At 39.9% G+C, this 18666-nt stretch overlaps 1 non-coding gene across 1 annotated transcript; it reads left to right on the top strand.

The window, feature by feature from the left end:
- The first annotated feature begins 14356 nt into the window (after positions 1 to 14356).
- LOC144259768 (U5 spliceosomal RNA) lies at positions 14357 to 14477 on the top strand. The gene has a single exon (XR_013344905.1). It is a non-coding gene; the product is annotated as a U5 spliceosomal RNA (small nuclear RNA).
- The last annotated feature ends 4189 nt before the right edge of the window (positions 14478 to 18666 follow it).

The following is an 18666-nucleotide window of genomic DNA, read 5'->3' as shown; positions in this document are numbered from 1 at the left end:
AAGTTTCTGAAGCACAGTATGTAATGCTTTACATAATTATTGAAGTGTGATGAAGAAATCTGTTACCTTGCAAACCTTAAACATAGTTCCTATAGAACACCTGATGATTTAAGAGGCAAGAAATATAAAGGGAATAGTAGGGATCTAGAGTCCACCCGATATACCTGAGTTCTCTCTCTTTGTATTCTTTTATTAAAATTAATGCTTTTCAGTGCAAACCATAAGTAAATAAAAAGGAAACCATCATAGATCATGTAGGTCACATCATTATGAAGCTAAGGTATATTGAGACTCGTATCTCAGCTTCAAGGTCATTCTCCCACCCTCACCCACTTTGTTTTTTCCAGCTGAAAATGATAAAGATCTACAAGCCTCCAACAGTAAGGGTGGTCCTCCCAATATTTCCAAGTATTTAGGAAGTCACAAAAAGTGAGAAAAGTGAACAAACTAACATCACAGGCCACAGATTGTTTAGAGGGGCACCTCCATATGAAAAATGTTCCAAGATCATGCAATCTGTTTCAACTGACTTCAGTTGTAGTTTTGCTATTTATTCTGATAGGAGCAAAACTAAGCACATAATTTCCATCCTAGATTACTTTTTTTAAAGCAGCATATTGTAAGACTTTTGAATGCACAGACCTGAATGCAAAACATTTTATGCTGTAATATCTTATTAATTAATAAAAATACATTTTAACCCAAGATAAGATCTGATCTAACCAAAGGGACATCACTGTTTTATAACCAGATCATTAATTAATGTGTATGTGTTAATTTGCTTTTTTCCTAGCTTCATTGACAGATTATGTTTTTTTCTCACTGATGCTATTCAGGATTGGTCCCGCTAGTAAAACTTTGATCATCCCTGTGCACAGCTGATTAAATGACTCGAAGGCGGCGGGGGGACGGACAACTACTTTATATTTGTAGTCAGTTACAGGGTGCGTGGACCACAGCTGGTAACCATGCTCATTTTTTTTGTTTGTTGTATTTCAGAAATTAGGTGTTACATCCCTAATTGTATTTACATCTGTCAGGAACATTGATGCTACAAAAAATGAATGGAAATTTAATTGGGATGACATTATATCGTCAGGTTTCAGAGTAACAGTCGTGTTAGTCTGTATTCGCAAAAAGAAAAGGAGTACTTGTGGCACCTTAGAGACTAACCAATTTATTTGAGCATGAGCTTTCGTGAGCTACAGCTCACTTCATCAGATGCATACCGTGGAAACTGCAGCAGACTTTATATATACACTGCTGCAGTTTCCACGGTATGCATCTGATGAAGTGAGCTGTAGCTCACGAAAGCTCATGCTCAAATAAATTGGTTAGTCTCTAAGGTGCCACAAGGACTCCTTTTCATTATATCGTCACTGTACCTTAGGCTCTGTCATGCTTTTTAATAGGGAAAAATCCCTGTCATAGGGATTTTTAATTCAGTGCCAAACAAATGAATCTGGAACAGGAAGAAAAATAAAGTTAGATAACTTGAAATGGAAGGAAAGAGATCACTTTTCAATTGCAAAGCAATGTCTAATGTGCAGTGGAGAGGAATCTAAAGTCCGTTCACCCCCATGGGCGGCGAGTTATATTCTTTTGTGGTGCCGGGCTCCAGGAATATTCAGGGCTGAGGGCCCTGCTCCACCAAAGTTTGGAGCTGGGTCTCTCCCCCCGGCCCTGCCTGGAGCGGGCCCCAGCCCCGCCTGCCACCCTCCCACCCCGTGCATCTCCCCCCCTACCCCACCGCACCCTTGCCTGAAAGAAAGTGGCGTGCGCCTCTCCTGTGCCTGCTTGTGCTGCCAGTGTAGCACATTCCTATGTGGAGCGGTATCCTACACTACAACCGCTCCTGGCATCAACTGCTGTCTGATGCCCCAGGGCCCTAGTGCCCCGCATCCCCTAATGGCAGGGTAGGCTGCCCTTACCCTGCCCTTCTTCCCTAGCCTTGAGCCTCTCCAATGCCCCAAACACTCAACCCCAGCCCCAGCCAGATCCCTCACCCCCCCCCGGCACCCTAATCCTCTGCCACAGCCCTGAGCCCCCTCCTGCATCATGAACCTCTCAGCCCCACAGCCCTCACCCCACATCCCAACTCTCTGCCCTAGCCCTGAGCCCCCTCCCAAACCCCAAATCCTCAGCCCCACAGCCCTCATCCCTGCACCCACTCCTAACCCCAAACTCCCTCCCAGAGCATGCACCCCCTCCCCCTTCCCACACTCCCCCTCCTGCCCCCAAACTCCCTCCCAGAGCCTGCACCCCTCACCCCCTCATGTACCCCCACCCCCTGCCCCAGCCTGGAGCCTGCACCCAGCACCCAAACTCCATCCCAGAGCCTGCACCTTGCACCTCTCCTGCACCCTAATCCCCAGCCCAGGACCTGCATCCCAGACCTCCTCCCCCCACCCAAACTCCCTCCCAGAGCCTTAGGCAGGTGGGGCGGAGTTTGGGGGGAGAGTTGGGGGGCGGGTTCTGGGCACCACCAAAATTTCTACAAACTTGCCACCCATGTTCATCCCGATGCACTCTGGAGCCAGATCACAAAGTTTTAAGGACCCAAAAGAGTCCTTCAACTATGGAAACAAACTGAAAATACTCTACCTTTAAAGATTTGATAAAGGGTGAACTTAGGTCCATTTAACTTAGAGACCAATATGATTATAATAAATGTATGATATAATAGGATTTCCCATAGCTGTCTACTAAAAAATAGATCAGCTCAATGAAAGATAGCGTTTTAACTTGAAAAGGAAAGGGCAGTAGCATAAGGCATTTCCATTTAAGACAGTAGTGATCAGAAGAGTACATTCCTTGTGTAGCATTTCTAGCAATAGAAAAAGGAAATTCTGAAGTCAGCCAACTAGAAAGCCAGGGGAAACCGGATTATGCCAAATCACAACTTTTCCCCCTCTGTGAAGTCATGGGTCAGGCTTTCAGCTAGTGCAAGTCATCATAGGTCTATTAGAGAAACTGAATAAGTGGGTTTTTTTACCCACAAAACCTTATGCCCAAACAAATCTATTAGTCTTTAAGGTGCCATTGGACTCATCTTTGTTTTTGTGGATACAGACTAACATGGCTAGCCCTCTGATACTTGGCATAATGCTGAAATATAGCAGTTGAACATCTGGCCCTAACCATAAGGATGTAAAGAGGGCATCCCTTCTGAGCTCTTTCTCTGATGCTGCTGTAGTTGGAAGGATCCCCTATGTTCTCTCCAAAGAGCTATTGTATCGTGCTGATTCTGTGACTTGCTGAGCTGTTTTCTCTTCCTGGTACTGCTGCCACAGGCCACGTCTACACTACCTGCCGGATCGGCGGGTAGTGATCGATCTATTGGGGATCGATTTACCGCGTCTAGTGTAGACGTGATAAATCGATCCCCACTCGCTCTGCTGTCGACTCCAGAACTCCACCAGGGCTAGAGGCGGAAGCAGAGTCAACAGGGGAGCGGCGGCTGTCGATCCCGCGCTGCAAGGAAGCGAAGTAAGTGATTCTAAGTCGACTTCAGCTACGCTATTCTCATAGCTGAAGTTGCGTATCTTAGATTGATCCCCCCCACATAGTGTAGACCAGGCTTTAGTCATGATCACCTATTCTGCTACCGCTTCTGTGGCTACTGGGCTTTCCACTTCCGTCCCTGACATTGCTGATAATAGTTTCCCTCTTTCCCCCTCTCCTCATTCCCACCTGGCTGTCCTTTGCCTTATTATTAGAGCCTGCTGCCATGTTTCTTAAATCATCCTGTGACACACTGGGACACAATCCGAACTCATGAGTGGCACTGTAACCTGGTGTGTCCTTACAATGCTTTATTGCAGCAAGCAGCCTCAAACCTGGACTGTTCACAAACAGCCTCCAGCATGTAAGTTACTCCCAGCTATGTCTGTGTGTGTGCTGCAACCAGCCAACTATACCTTGGCTCTTACCAGCTGTGGTTATGCTGCAGGTTGACCCCAACACTCCCCCCCACCTCCCCAGTCCTAGGTCTTCACCCAGAAATGTACCTATGTCCTGTACTGTCCAGTCTCCTGGACAGTACAAATATATTGTCCATTATTCCTTTAAAGGAATATTATGCCAATTTATTATTTAAGATACCCAGACACTCCAATGTGAACATACCAGATTATCTAAAACAGTAAAACAAGTTTATTGACTACAGATAGATAAATTTTAAGTGAATACAAGTAATGAGGAATAAGCGTCAGAAATGGTTACAAGAAAGTTAAAGATAGAATGTTTATTAGTATCTACTTAAGAAACTTCCTCTCCACATGCTCCAGAAGATTATTGACCAAACTTTTGAGGTCAGGACCCCTCCCCCAAAATCCAACAGCTGTTTCCTTGTGTCTTCTCAAGAGCAGAGAATGAGATGGGCAGGTAGAGATGAGGTGTCTATCTCTTTCTTTTATAGTTCTGTCCCCCCTTTGAGAAGCATTTCCAGACTGGAACAAGGTGACAGACAGTCTGGTGAAGAAAGAAATTCCATGCTGTTTCTTTGCTAAAAGGTAGATTTTTGTCCCTGCCCCCTTCCTTGCCAAAGAAGTCCACTTAGCAGGTAATGGCTCATTAGCCTTGTTGACACCTGGTTGAAATGTTATCTTGCCCTCTGTCTCTGAGAAAATGGTTTAAACACTCCCTAGACTTAAACATATTTCAGTCATGATTTCAGTTTATGTTCATAACTTTACATATAATATTGCTATATGCATGATATTATTGATCAACAAGATATGAGTTTCTAAATGGTATTGCACAAGGCATACATTGAACAAATATTATTACAATAGTGTGCAGGCTGTGAACACAGAGATATATTCTGTCACATTTTCCCATCCCTATAGTCTTTGCTATTCCTTATTTAACTCCTCATCCTCTATTCATTGTGATATTTTGTCTTTCCTTATTGAAACCCTGTCCACTCTCCATCTTCACCATCTCTCATTCACACTTCAGTTTCAATCTCACTTTTCACATCCTCATCTTGTATTTTTCACTCCCTGCCTCTTTACCACTCCTTTTGATGCAGGCTCTCTAGTTCAGTGAACTACATAATCAGCTCTAGAGTTTAAATTAAAAACTCTAGTTTAGCAAGTGTGAGAATGCATGTTGCATGCAACCAGAAAAACAGTTTCACCTATGGGTTTACCTTGGAGAAAGTTTAATAGATGTGCTAAGTACCGTACACTTTTAATTACAACAATAGGGTATTACATTCCTGTGTCTTGTTTTCTCTTCTAAATCATTTGCCAGGTGCCAGAGTCTCCTCCAACTTCTCTTAGTGGTCTGGCAGTGCCTTATCCACACTGCTCATCTGCTCCTGAAAGACCCCCTTGAATCCATTCTCTGCATCCGTGAAATCCACTATATGAAGCAATGAGGAACACTTTCTCACAAATAACAAATACAGGAGGCTCCCAGAATGAAGCAGATAAAACTGGGGAAAATCTCTTGAAATAAGTGGATAGATAACCCAGCCAAAAATGAACAGAAACAAACAAACAAACAAAAAGAACCAGACAGGTAGCTGCTTTGCTTATAGTGAAGTTCCAATTTGCAAGTAAAACATACTTTTTTCCTTAACTGTCGATCTTCCCCCTATCTCATACATCACGAGTACTTCAAATTCTGCAGGTCAAATTCTACCAGAGGAAGAAAAGATTCTTGCAAATTGCACTTAATTAACAATGTTGTTAATGCATTCAAAGAAGAGGAGAATCCAGGCATACTCTACAACAACTACGGGCTCTGCAATACCAACACTGATTAAACAGAAAGTACATGTTTTGTCTCTAAAGAAAGCAGATATGATTTGGTGCTCAATAGTTAGAACAGACACAGAAGTGCTGCTAGAAGCTGTTCTAACACTACTGAAGATGATGGCATTATAATGATTTATACCAACTGAGGATCTGGCTAGAGATCACATTTTCCCAATGCAGAAAATGCCATTTTTACAGATCTAGTTCAGATCCACAAATCTGAGTAAGTTCAAAGTTAAGAATGAAACTCTACCACTGTAATTAGTGTAGGTAACTTTTAATGCCTATTAGCGCTAATACGGGTATAGGAACATGATATCAATTTTTTAGGTTGGGTTAATAATTCCAAGTATGGTTCAGCCTTTTCTTGGTGATGTATGGGCCATAAAGAATTAATCTTGACTTTCTAAATGTTGGTTGATTTTGTGGTGAGGTCAGCTAGAAAAGCCATCCTTTTGCACAATAGCTGAACTTATATGACATCGAAGTTACGGGAAAACAAAAATGGAACTATATAGATAGCCTTTTGGAATCACTTTTTATACTAGAACTGCATTTTAAGCACTTCTACTACTACTTTTGGGAGACTACTTCATAGCCTAATAGAAGTCTCAGTTTCCCTTGGCCAGTTCTTTCATACTTTTAATTCCATTTGTCCTTTGAGCAGAACCTCCAGGTAGTTGCAAAGAGCTATTGTATCGTGCTGATTCTGTGACCCTAGTCTGTGACAATTGCTTGCAAGACCATATTGTGTGTTCAGTATTTGCCTAGAATATCGATTGTGAACTGTTGATTTTAGTACTGATGTGTTTTTTCTTAACCAATCAACAATTTACTAATTCACACAGGACCAAGTGTTCGGATGTGAGAAATCCTGTTCAAGTGCAAAGTTGACCTGAAAAGAACCTAGCATTAAATTAGTAAACTAACACTCCCTGGATTCTATTTAAAAAGGACTCAATTCATTAGATTTCATTCTAATATCAGCAAATCTAGTTTTATAGACTTTAAAGCTGAAATATAACTGGCACCTTGACTGATTATTAAAATTGATCCCCTTTCATATTTATTCAAAGAACGCAGAATATCACACTTACTCTTTGGGCACAGAATAAATTTTTTGAGACTTTATCAATATATTATACCTATGAACTATTTTTAAAAAAAATAATGGATTTAAGAACTTTGGTACTTGGCATCAAGCTTTTCATTGTCTCAGAATATCTCAGTAATAATTGACTCTTCAAACTTACCATATAATTAAAACTCACCAAAACGTTATGCATAGCCCACATTTACAGATTGTTTTTAACTTGGTCATTTGGTGTAGTTATTCATTATAACTCAATGTTTATTTTTCAGGAGTTTCTTTAAAGCAAAATTTTGTACACTCGCCTGTATTAACAGATAAGCTTTCGGGTTTGGTATCTTCCATAAATGACAATTAATCCTAGTATTTCAAATTGTAATAACTACATATTACACAAGATCTACTCACAAAGGAAAGAAACAAGGAAAAACTGGCATACATTACAGCTGCTCTGTGCTGCTATGGTGATTCAGAGAAGCGGTAAATCATGAAAATTCCCAGACAAAAACTACATTAATATAGAGTTATGGTTGACAGGACATATGGGTTATTTAGGGTGAAAAATAATGTTACAAGGATGTTGTAGTTATAAAACAAGCATTTATATCCTAATAAATTCAGAGTTAAGGTTACACTTTAAAGAAATCTAGAGATGTTAAGTATGGAAATGTAAGATTAAGGCATGCAGACAACGTTAACTATAGTATGTAACATGTGGGGCTGAGGGAGAGGAACTGGTAGAAAAGAACATGGTATGCTGATGCCTGAGGCCTGGAATAAAGACACTAATCTAGAATCCTGGAAGCAGAGAGTGAAATACTGTGTTGGGAGTTTGGAAATAAGAACCAGAGAATATAGATTATTATCTTCAAAAAGAATCCAGATGATCCAGGTTAAAATGTACCATTCACTATCCAATTTTGCATTATACAGCACTGGGAACTGTACTGAAAGACTGAGATTGATTTAAATTACTTATCTGTGGTGCAAAACATAAAATAGCTTTCCCTCCCTAAGCATATGGTTTATGAAAATATACATACTGTATTTTCAAGGGAAATCTGTAGGTTTCCTGGGTTTCTTAAAAAAACAAACAAAAAAACACTGGCAGGAAGCCTGGGGCTTTTCCATTTCACATGAGAATTATGATTTGCCATGCAAATTCCAAATTATTCCTCTTCAGCAAATGTTTCTATATTTCCTTATGTACTATCAACAAGAATAATACATTCAGATTTAAGATAAATTCTGAAGTACTCTATTGCATTCCTTATGAATATACAATTCGGTATGACATTTAGAATGCTCTGAGAACAAATGCAAATAATACAGACTATACAGAGACAAATGCCTATACAAGAAGTAGATCCATCACACTATTATTTAGTCATCAAATAAAACCTTGGGTTTCATTTTTCTCATAGGTAACTTTCTATTTGTCTGAGAACTTCTAATCACATTTCACTCAATAGGCAAGCCATATGTAAATATACCACTTAAGAATGAGGTGCAGTAGTGAACTGTACTACTTACCCCACAGAAGACTGGGTGGGGGATGATTCTCCACTCTGCAACACGTAATCTGAAGCCTCAACTGAGCAGAGCACTTCAGCAGATATTTAAGTCCATCTTTATCCATCCCATTAGTTGTGACGTTATTGACATAATCTGGGACCGTATAGATCATTGTTGCATCCAAGGTCCTGTAGTGGCACGAAATCTTATATAAAAGGGGTCAAATGAGGTGTCTAAGACAAGGTTATGGTTTGCTGATTATGATTAAGCTGTCTATATGTGTGTATCATTTTTATAGTTGACGTTATGAATATTGGCTCTATACTGTCTGTAGTTCAAACTTGTGCTATGCTTCTGGTTGACACCCCAGAGAAGTTGGTGTCAGCTCTGCCTAGCCTGCTTGATGGCCCATTAAGGACCATCAGACATACAATTGACCCACTGAGAGAAGGCAGACCGGCCTTGTGACTCAGCAAGGTATGCAGGGACATGCCTATGGACAGAACTCTGAGGTTTTGCCATGCCATGTGATGGGCAGCTTGTCTTTGGAACAAGGAAAAAAAGACCACATGGCAAGAGAATATAAAAAGCTGCTGCAGCTCCTCCATCTTGTCTTCAGTCCTGCTTCTTTCCTCTGGAGGGACTTTGCTGCACTGAAGCTTTGAACGAAGGACTGAAAGACCCATCCCAGCTGTGGATGTACTCCACAGCCTTGATTTGAACCTGCAGTTTATTCCATCACTGCTGCAAGCTTGAACCAAGAACTTTGCCATGACTGTATGTACTTGATTCCATTTAACCAATTCTAGCTCTCATCTATATTTCTTTCCTTTTATGAATAAACCTTTAGATTTTAGATTCTAAAGGATTGGCAACAGCGTGATTTGTTGGTAAGACCTGATTTGTATATTGACCTGGGTCTGGGGCTTGGTCCTTTGGGATTGAGAGAACCTTTTTTCTTTTACTGGAGTATTGGTTTTCATAACCATTTATCCCCATAACGAGTGGCACTGGTGGAGATACTGGGAAACTGGAGTGTCTAAGGGAATTTCTTGTGTGACTTGTGGTCAGCCACTGGGGTGAGACCAAAGTCTGCTCTGTTTGGCTGGTTTGGTTTGCCTTAGAGGTGGAAAAGCCCCAGCCTTGGGCTTTAACTGCCCTGCTTTAAGAAATTTGCCCTGAATTGGCGCTCTCAGTTGGGTCCCGCCAGAACCAGCATCATTACATTAGTATAAATGAGACATAAGCATGGGCTTAAAGTTAAACATACGCTTTTCATTACACACCATCTATCTTCTGCACTGGAGACATCATTAGTCCTCCATAGCCTAATCTCATCCAGTCCATAACCATCCCTACACAGGTTTCAGAGTAACAGCCGTGTTAGTCTGTATTCGCAAAAAGAAAAGGAGTACTTGTGGCACCTTAGAGACTAACCAATTTATTTGAGCATGAGCTTTCGTGAGCTACAGCTCACTTCATCAGATGCATACTGTGGAAACTGCAGCAGACTTTATATATACACAGAGAATATGAAACAATACCTCCTCCCACCCCACTGTCCTGCTGGTAATAGCTTATCTAAAGTAATCGTCAGGTTAGGCCATTTCCAGCACAAATCCAGGTTTTCTGGATTTGTGCTGGAAATGGCCTAACCTGACGATTACTTTAGATAAGCTATTACCAGCAGGACAGTGGGGTGGGAGGAGGTATTGTTTCATATTCTCTGTGTATATATAAAGTCTGCTGCAGTTTCCACGGTATGCATCTGATGAAGTGAGCTGTAGCTCACGAAAGCTCATGCTCAAATAAATTGGTTAGTCTCTAAGGTGCCACAAGTACTCCATCCCTACACAGTGAATGAGTCAAGGACAATGTGAAAAAAAGAGTATGTGATCATCTAATCAGAAACTGTATTGTATTTCTAACATTCTCTCCTTACTACTGGGCACTGGACAGAGGTCTTTGCTGAGTTGTCCCCTGGGACTCAGCTCTTCTTCCTGAGCAGTTGCAGTTAATTTAGGACCCATCAACTGGTTCAAGTTCTTCTTCCATTGTGTATTACTTTACATCAGTGGTTCCCAAACTGTGGGGTGCGCTCCCCAAGGGACGTGGAGAGGAACATTCACAGGGGACGGGGAAGGGAGTATCACCCAGCTGCACTCTGGCCCAGCTCCATTCTGGCTCCGCTCCCGGACATGCCCCCAACCCCCTCCCACTGTGGCTCCTGTCCTGACTCCAGCTGCAGCCCTAGCCCTAGCCCTAGCTCCTACTCCAATCTTGGCCCCGCTTCTGGCCCTGGCTCCCAGTGGGTATACGGACAATGTCCATTACAGGTAAGGAGGGTCATGAAAAATAAAAGGTTGGGGAATCACTGATCTACACAAAATTTTGTCTGCCATCATGCTTCCTATTTGCCTAATTTTATTAGGTACCTCACTGTTTTATCTAGTCTTGACTAAACTAAATAATTATCACCAAAACTTTAATGATCTAGAAAAGGAGGAGATCACTAAGTGTCACTGGATCCTTTGGGAATCCCACTGTTAACTTCTTTCTAAGAAGAAAATATTAACCATTTATTCCTTATTTAATTTCCCATCTCTTAGCCATTACTTTGATCAGGTACTCTGCAAGTGCTCTTTGTGAACAACTCTGCCAAAGGCTTTTTGAATGTCCAAATTAATTATATGAACTAATGTTTCTTTATCCACTAGTTTGTACACATTCCATTGGGTTGGGTCAGGAGTTTCTTTTGCAGAAGCCATATGAGAGTCATCACAATTTGGGGGCAGGAGGGAGAAGGGAGCCAGATGATTGTTTCACAAGCATTCTCAAATGTCAAGGCCAGTGCCACTCATTAATATACTCATTGCTCTTAGGCTGAAAAGAGCAAGCTGCTGCTCTCATCTGTCCTACCATAGGTTCATCTTCTATTGCCATAGCAGTTGATGTAAGGAGAACTTCTGCAAATGTCTCTCATTAGTACTGTGCACTACCTACATTGTCAGCCGCATCAAGAACACTTGAGTAGGAGGAGGAGAGGGAAGTGGGACTAAACTACAAATGTGCAAACACTGCACCTACTGCAGACCACCTCTTCCCCTCCCCAAACTTGCATATACATCCCAGGCTAAATTTAAGCAGTCCCACTTTGGCAAAACAATGTCAAATGCTCATGAGAAATCCAATAACTTCAAATCACTTCCAACAGCAAAGAGAAACCCACTCAATCGTGACACACACACACACACACACACACCCAAGCCATGGGGCATGTGCCCTTCCTATTAGCCAGGGAAGACCTCTGAGGAGAAAGTGGAAGTAAGGTTTTGACAGGGTTTTGTTTGTTTCTTGGGTTGGGGGGCAGGGATGAGAAGATTATAGATGTGAGGGAGATAGCTGGCAATACTAGTGGGATTCCCTGTGTAAAACTGAGTTGAAAAGTTTTCATAAGGGGCTCATTCATTGCCTTGTGCAGCCAAAATTGTAGGCAAGAGCAACTTAAATAAATTACCTAAGTAGAGGCATTATTACTATTTGCATATTAATCCCTTTCTCTCTCTATCCACCCTCTTCCTCTCATAGTGTGAATTCCTTACTGTATTTGATAAAGTCTTGATTGGTAAAGTAACAATACTGCTAGACAATAAATCTTATTTGTGCAAGAAGTGCAGTTTATCTCCAAAGAGGCAGGTGAAAATGAAAGTAACATTTAAAATAACCACAAAAATATTTGAGAGAATTTCTCCCCAACTCTTCTTTTAACTGCAAGAATGAGTTCATAAACAATAGATAAAATTCAACTCATTATATGGCAAAATCATGCATGTTTTCCACTAAAGGAAAATTGAAACTTATTTTATTAAACAAAGGAAAGGGAATTTTAGGAGAGATATAGAAGACTGGACCTCATTATGGTGCAATTCTAAAACTCTGTCCTGTACTCTTTGGAAAATTAGAAGAATTTACATTGAGTTCAAGAGATGCAGCAAAGTGAATCTAATCTAATGTTTGACCCTCCACCAATCTGTTGTGGAAATTTTGCTATTTTGTGTCCTGACTTGAGTAAATACTTAAAATCATAGAATCATAGAATATCACAGTTGGAAGGGACCTCAGGAGGTCATCTAGTCCAACCCCTGCTCAAAGCAGGACCGATCCAGAATTAAATCATCCCAGACAGGGCTTTGTCAAGCCTGACCTTAAAAACTTCTAAGGAAGGAGATTCCACTACCTCCCTATGTAACGCATTCCAGTGTTTCACTACCCTCCCAGTGAAAAAGTTTTTCCTAATATCCAACCTAAATCTCCCCCACTGCAACTTGAGACCATTACTCCTTGTTCTGTCATGTGCTACCACTGAGAACAGTCTAGAGCCATCCTCTTTGGAACCCCCTTTCCGGTAGTTGAAAGCAGCTATCAAATTCCCCCTCATTCTTCTTTTCCGTAGACTAAACAATCCCAGTTCCCTCAGCCTCTCCTCATAAGTCATGTGTTCCAATCCCCTAATCATTTTTGTTGCCCTCTGCTGGACTCTTTCCAATTTTTCCACATCCTTCTTGTAGTGTGGGGCCCAAAACTGGACACAGTACTCCAGATGAGGCCTCACCAGTGTCGTATAGAGGGGAACAATCATGTCCCTCAATCTGCTGGCAATGCCCCTACTTATGCATCCCAAAATGCCATTGGCCTTCTTGGCAACAAGGGCACACTGTTGGCTCATATCCAGCTTCTCGTCCACTGTCACCCCTAGGTCCTTTCTGCAGAACTGCTACCTAGCTATTTGGTCCCTACTCTGTAGCGGTGCATTGGATTCTTCATAGCTTATTCATAGCTCAATTAAATTTATAATAATCCAAAAGTTGTTTAACAGGCTCTCATACACTACTATGAAACATTTAAAATATACATCCTTATTAGTCCCTGGAAAAAAGGCACTCTCAATACATTAACTATAGATAGTGAGCTACACAAAGCCATTCTTTCCCCACCACTGTTGCAGTGAAGTTCCCTTCATTAGCTGATTATTTCAGGTATAAGTGTGCAATCAAGGAAGCAATTTTCTTCCAGGAAACCTGCTACACAAAGTTTGTTAATTGTGACTACATCATCTTCATTAGTACATGACTGGAATTATGTCCTGTGCTTAGCAGGGCTGACAAGATATGGATGAGTCTTGTGAAAGATATTTTCTTCTTTTCTAGGGTGCTGCTACTTTTAAAAAAGTGACCTACCAAAAGTTGGCATTCTGGATTTTCTGATGATAAGGTCCAAACATTCTTTCCTTATCAACTTTACAAAATTTAATTAGAATTTAGGTGGGTTGGAGAATTGGAGATAAACTAGTTTTTTTCCATTGCCATTCCGCTGTGCATGTTGGATCAGCAGCTTCTCGATCTGGCCTCATCTCAAACACATTTCAACAACTGTTAATGTGTGAAATTGATCTAAGTGCTTGTGGAATGTTATGCTTTGCATCCACAGTACAGTAATTTTGCACATAACCAAATGAAATTAAATTCTGTTCTAAATGTCTCAGCAATTTTCCCTATAAAAAGCTATTCATGATCTCTACTTGATGTTTGTTATACAAAGCCCCTATCCCCATTCAGAATGTAGTTCATTGGAAACAAGAACAGTTTCAGTATAGAGCAGATCAATAATGAAAACAACACAAACTAAAATGTGAACAGTCCAATCCTACTGCTTGTTTCTGATCAGGGATACAATTTTGTCATCACAGCTTACCAAATTTTCAAAAGGTACAGACAGATTGTCAGATAGATATTTGAGATTTAAAAAGTCAGTCATTTACTCTCACCATTACAAACATACTTGAAACCTGGTATGGATTACATGTGCCTTTAAAGCAAAACCCTTTGTTGGGAGTGGCAGAGAGCTGAACTTCCCAGTAGGCATTCTGCAGGAGTTGTGTGTCCAAGTCAAAATTCCTCCTCCAACCTCTGTGCTCCTGCCCTCCTTACTCTGGTTTCTCTTCAGAACGTATAAATCTTTTGCCTTTTACTAAAGATTTCCGTGGAGAGGAACATTTATGAGTTTCTACCCAATTTCTTTTTCAGCGAATGGAACTTACTCCATCTGTGTTCCTGCCCAGCTACAACAGTCAGAGTGTGTGGGTGGATATCACAGGAATTGCCTTATCCCTGCTCAAACCATAGGACATACATGGAGGGAGCATTCCTGTGTTCCAGGAAACAGAGAAGTTATTTTTATTGGTAGTTTGGGCCTCCAAGTGTTACTGTAAATGCGTAGAGACTTACTTTTCTGTAGGGGTGCAAGGCTAATGAGACTCTAAAGGCAAGCAAGACATTACCTATGATATAAGTTTTGGTAAGGTCTGAGAAAAAAAAAAGATTGGAGCTGCTCTAGGTCATTTCTATTAACCCTTGCTATGTTTACAAGGTGGGACAGCAGTATTTTATCATCAATAGTAACCAATGTCACTTGAGTTACAGCAATTAAATAATTCAGCTTGAGTTACAGCTGGACACAGTAGCCAAGTGGACAGAGAGCTTTCTTTGGAAAGAACGTAATATGGGGTTAGAGTCCACACTCATATTTGAGTCTAGTAGTTTGTGCTGTTGAAAAACTAGAGTGATCTTTCTCAGCTATCAAGAGCAAGGGAAGAGATTACAGCAATTCATTTAAAAGAGGGCATTTAGTGCAAGCATGAATGATAATCATCTCCAGGTCATTCAACATGAAAGTTTCCCTCATCCCTAATTGACCCCCCTTCACTATAATTTTGCACTCACCAGTTCACCTTGTCTTGCTATCATTCTCAATTTCTCTTCAAGTCCATTTTGAGCCAGTAGTTTTACTTTGAGTTTTATACCAGTGTAAATAAAATGAGAATCTGATGGAAATGAACTATTTTATGAGAAAGGTGAACAAGATTTCTCCAGCTAGATGGTTCAATCAAAACTTTATAACTGGATACAAGTGAATACATAAGGGCGGATATCTGCTAAAATTAAAATTCATGCTTAATCCATGTCAGTTTGAAAAGTTAGTCCTTAGATGGTTTGAGTCTTTGGTTACTTTTCTCTATGATCAGGTAAAAGTTACTGATAAAATGGATAAAAGCTTCAATTCTAAAAGTTATTCTAAAGATTCTGTAAATACTTCTAACAGTCCCACATGATTATCTGGGCCTGTGATTTTTGTTTCTTATCACTGGGAAACAAACATTTTATTTGTCAAGCTGATTTCCAGGTAAACCAGACATAAGCATAAGTTTAGATGAAATTTTGGCTACAACAACTGAGGTAGACAAGATTCCAGGATAAGTCTTAAACTTAATTTTAAAGATGGGCACTATGTTGAACACACAGGCATAAGAAAGAAATGATTTTTTAAAAAATCTAGTGAGTGTTCATTTACTTCGTGCATATAGCTAGTGAAATAATGTCCTTTTTTATATATATAAAAAGTAGAAATTTTAGCAAAATGTGTTTTTTTTTTTAATTCTAAAGTGTTTTGCGTTTTCAGCAACCAAGACGTTTGTTTTTTGATCCAAAATATTTTTTACAAGAACTATTTCATGTTCATCTACAGTTCATAGGAAAAATAATTATTTCCCAGACAACCTACCCATCTGTCATTCAAGAACAGCCGTACCTCATTTACCCCATTTCTGTGATTCAGCTTTACTCTGCTGAGAAGGCTACAAAGGTAACAGACATTTTCTCTTTTGTGCAGGAACTCAATAGTTCTTTGCCCTTCTCAGGCAAAGCAGTCTTTCATGCCTCAGTGGAGAAACTCAATAGTCTTTTGCTGGAAGTCATTGGCCCTAAGAAGCTGCTCCCATGCAAGTAGAAAAATCTCTAATTACAAAGGGCTCCCTTTACTGCCATGATTCTCTTTTTATATCCACCCTTAATGAGGTCTAGGTGTCTGCTCCATGATTGACAGAATGTATAGAGGCCTCTGGGTGCAGTAGGGTTTCTCTCTCCTTGAATAGAAATAGTTTTACTAAATTACAGTTTAGGTCCTTGAAATAGGAGGGGCCTCTAAAAAAATTAAAGCGTACTCCATTTCAAATTTTATCAAAATCTGTTAATAAATAAAAGGAGATATGGGGAAAAGAAGATTCTCTAAATATAGACATTTTTGTTCAAATATGACAAAAATATACACATCTGGCTACACAAATGCCCTTACCCTACCCTTACCCTTCACTAATTTTCATTATTGACAGGTGGGAGGCCAGAGCTGAGAAAAAATGATAATTGCACTTGTAAAATTAATATTTATATGAGTACATCTGCTATCAGTCTCTTAAGGCAGCATTTTTGGCCAACTGCTACTAGTAAAATTCTGACCATGTCTTCATAACTTATTTAAGTAAATAATCTCATCGCCGATAAAAATCAGGAAAAATGTGAGCTTGGAGATGGCAGTGTCATGAAGGAATCCTGCCAAGCTCATATTCATATGGGACTCGGCCCGGGAGTGAGATCATGTGTAGTGTCACCCTTGGCTGGTAATAGCTGGAAGGCTGCCATCTTTTGTTTACAGTCCACCACGCTCAGTCATATAGTGCCTTCACTCCTGTTTTTCTTTGTTTTCTTAAGTGTTCACGTGTTCTTTCTTCTTTTGATATGTACGTACGAACAATTGTGTATTTTAGCGTGCACGCTGATTTCTGCTTCATGCGCTATCCATGCTTCACATGATTGAGTTTGCAGGTGATCATCTGATGAACTTGGATCAAGTGGATATTGAGGAGGATACATTTTTGTTTGCTTCTCTCCATCAGTTTCGGGAACCTTCACAGAAAATATCAGAGAGTGCTGATGAAAGGATAAATAAAAGAGTTTTGAGAGAAGTGATGGAAGACATACATATATATCAAAATATTCAGAGTACTTGGTGACCAACTTATTTCAAACTATGTGCATAAGATTTATAAGCTATTAAAGCCTATAATATTCATTATATTTGCTTGAATATAGGCTAGTTTTTCCTCACTTTTTCAATGCCTGTCTAGAGATTACCAGTCTTTTTTCTTTTGCACATATGGCTTGTTGTCACTCTGTGTGTCCAAGGTATTTGCTTGAGATTAATTAATGGTCCTTGGGGAGATAGAGAAGCAAACGCGAAGAGAGATGTCTGCCTAGAAAATGATGCAAGAAAAGCTATCTGCCCTAAACATTCTGTGCATTGAAAGTGACAGACTCTGTAGTTTATCATCTGAGGACATCATCAATGACTTTGCTCTCCAAAAATCACAAAAGAATATGTTTTAAATTTCAGTGTTAAAATTAACATGATGTACCAATAGACATACTGCAGGTTGTACTGCTTCCATTAAGTAAGCTGCTCTGTGTAACTGTAACTGCTTTTGTGTTACTGTAGATATAAAGTTTTCATATCTACCTATTAAGAAATCATAGATGAAAATATGTTAATTTGAAACTATTTTATAATGCAAACAGGCGTATTGCAAGACATATTTGGTTAGATTATTATTCTATTTTTACAACTTCACTTTTGTATATATGCAAATATAAAACTTTCATGTTTATATGTTCAATGTCGTTTCTGTGAAAATAAATAATTTTTTTATGGTACGGGTCCCCTTACACTTGACATAGTTTAGGGCCTCAGAGTAGCAGCTGTGTTAGTCTGTATCTGTAAAAAGAAAAGGAGTACTTGTGGCACCTTAGAGACTAATGAATTTATTAGTCTCTAAGGTGCCACAAGTACTCCTTTTCTTCTTATGGCTTCACAATGCCATAATCCATCCCTGCTAGTACTGCTTCATGTACTTGTGCAAAATAGCCTAGAAAAGATACCTCCTTAAGAACCACAGAATCATGATAATTTTTTAATTGATCAGTTGCTTTGTTTTTGTAGCACCTCCTGAACTCTTCTTGGATATTTTCTTCCAGGCCTTTAGCTTTTCTGCTACTAAAATGCTCTAGTTGTTCAAACACCTCGTTCCAAGAAAACTCTGTCTCTGAAAGTGATACACCTTTAAACCCTTCAAAAATAGTCTCATGATAGTGATTTTCTCAGTGCTTCTAGGAACCAAGTTTGAGCTAAAGATTTCACTTAATCTCTCTGCAGTTTGTTCCTTTTTTGTTTTTTTAAATTGTCCCTTTACCCTTTGGTCTAGTGGTCTCACAAATTTCCACAAAGAAAGCTTGTTTTCCCTTTCAATTTTTCCTTCTTCCAGTCAACATAATCCAATGATTGAAGTTATAATTCAGAATCATCATTATGTATTCAAACCGGACGTACTGTTTAGTAATATCAATTTGA

Source organism: Eretmochelys imbricata, chromosome 1 (genome assembly GCF_965152235.1).
Source record: "Eretmochelys imbricata isolate rEreImb1 chromosome 1, rEreImb1.hap1, whole genome shotgun sequence".
Classification (NCBI taxonomy): Eukaryota; Metazoa; Chordata; order Testudines; family Cheloniidae; genus Eretmochelys; species Eretmochelys imbricata.
This window is presented reverse-complemented; position numbering and strand designations above follow the sequence as displayed.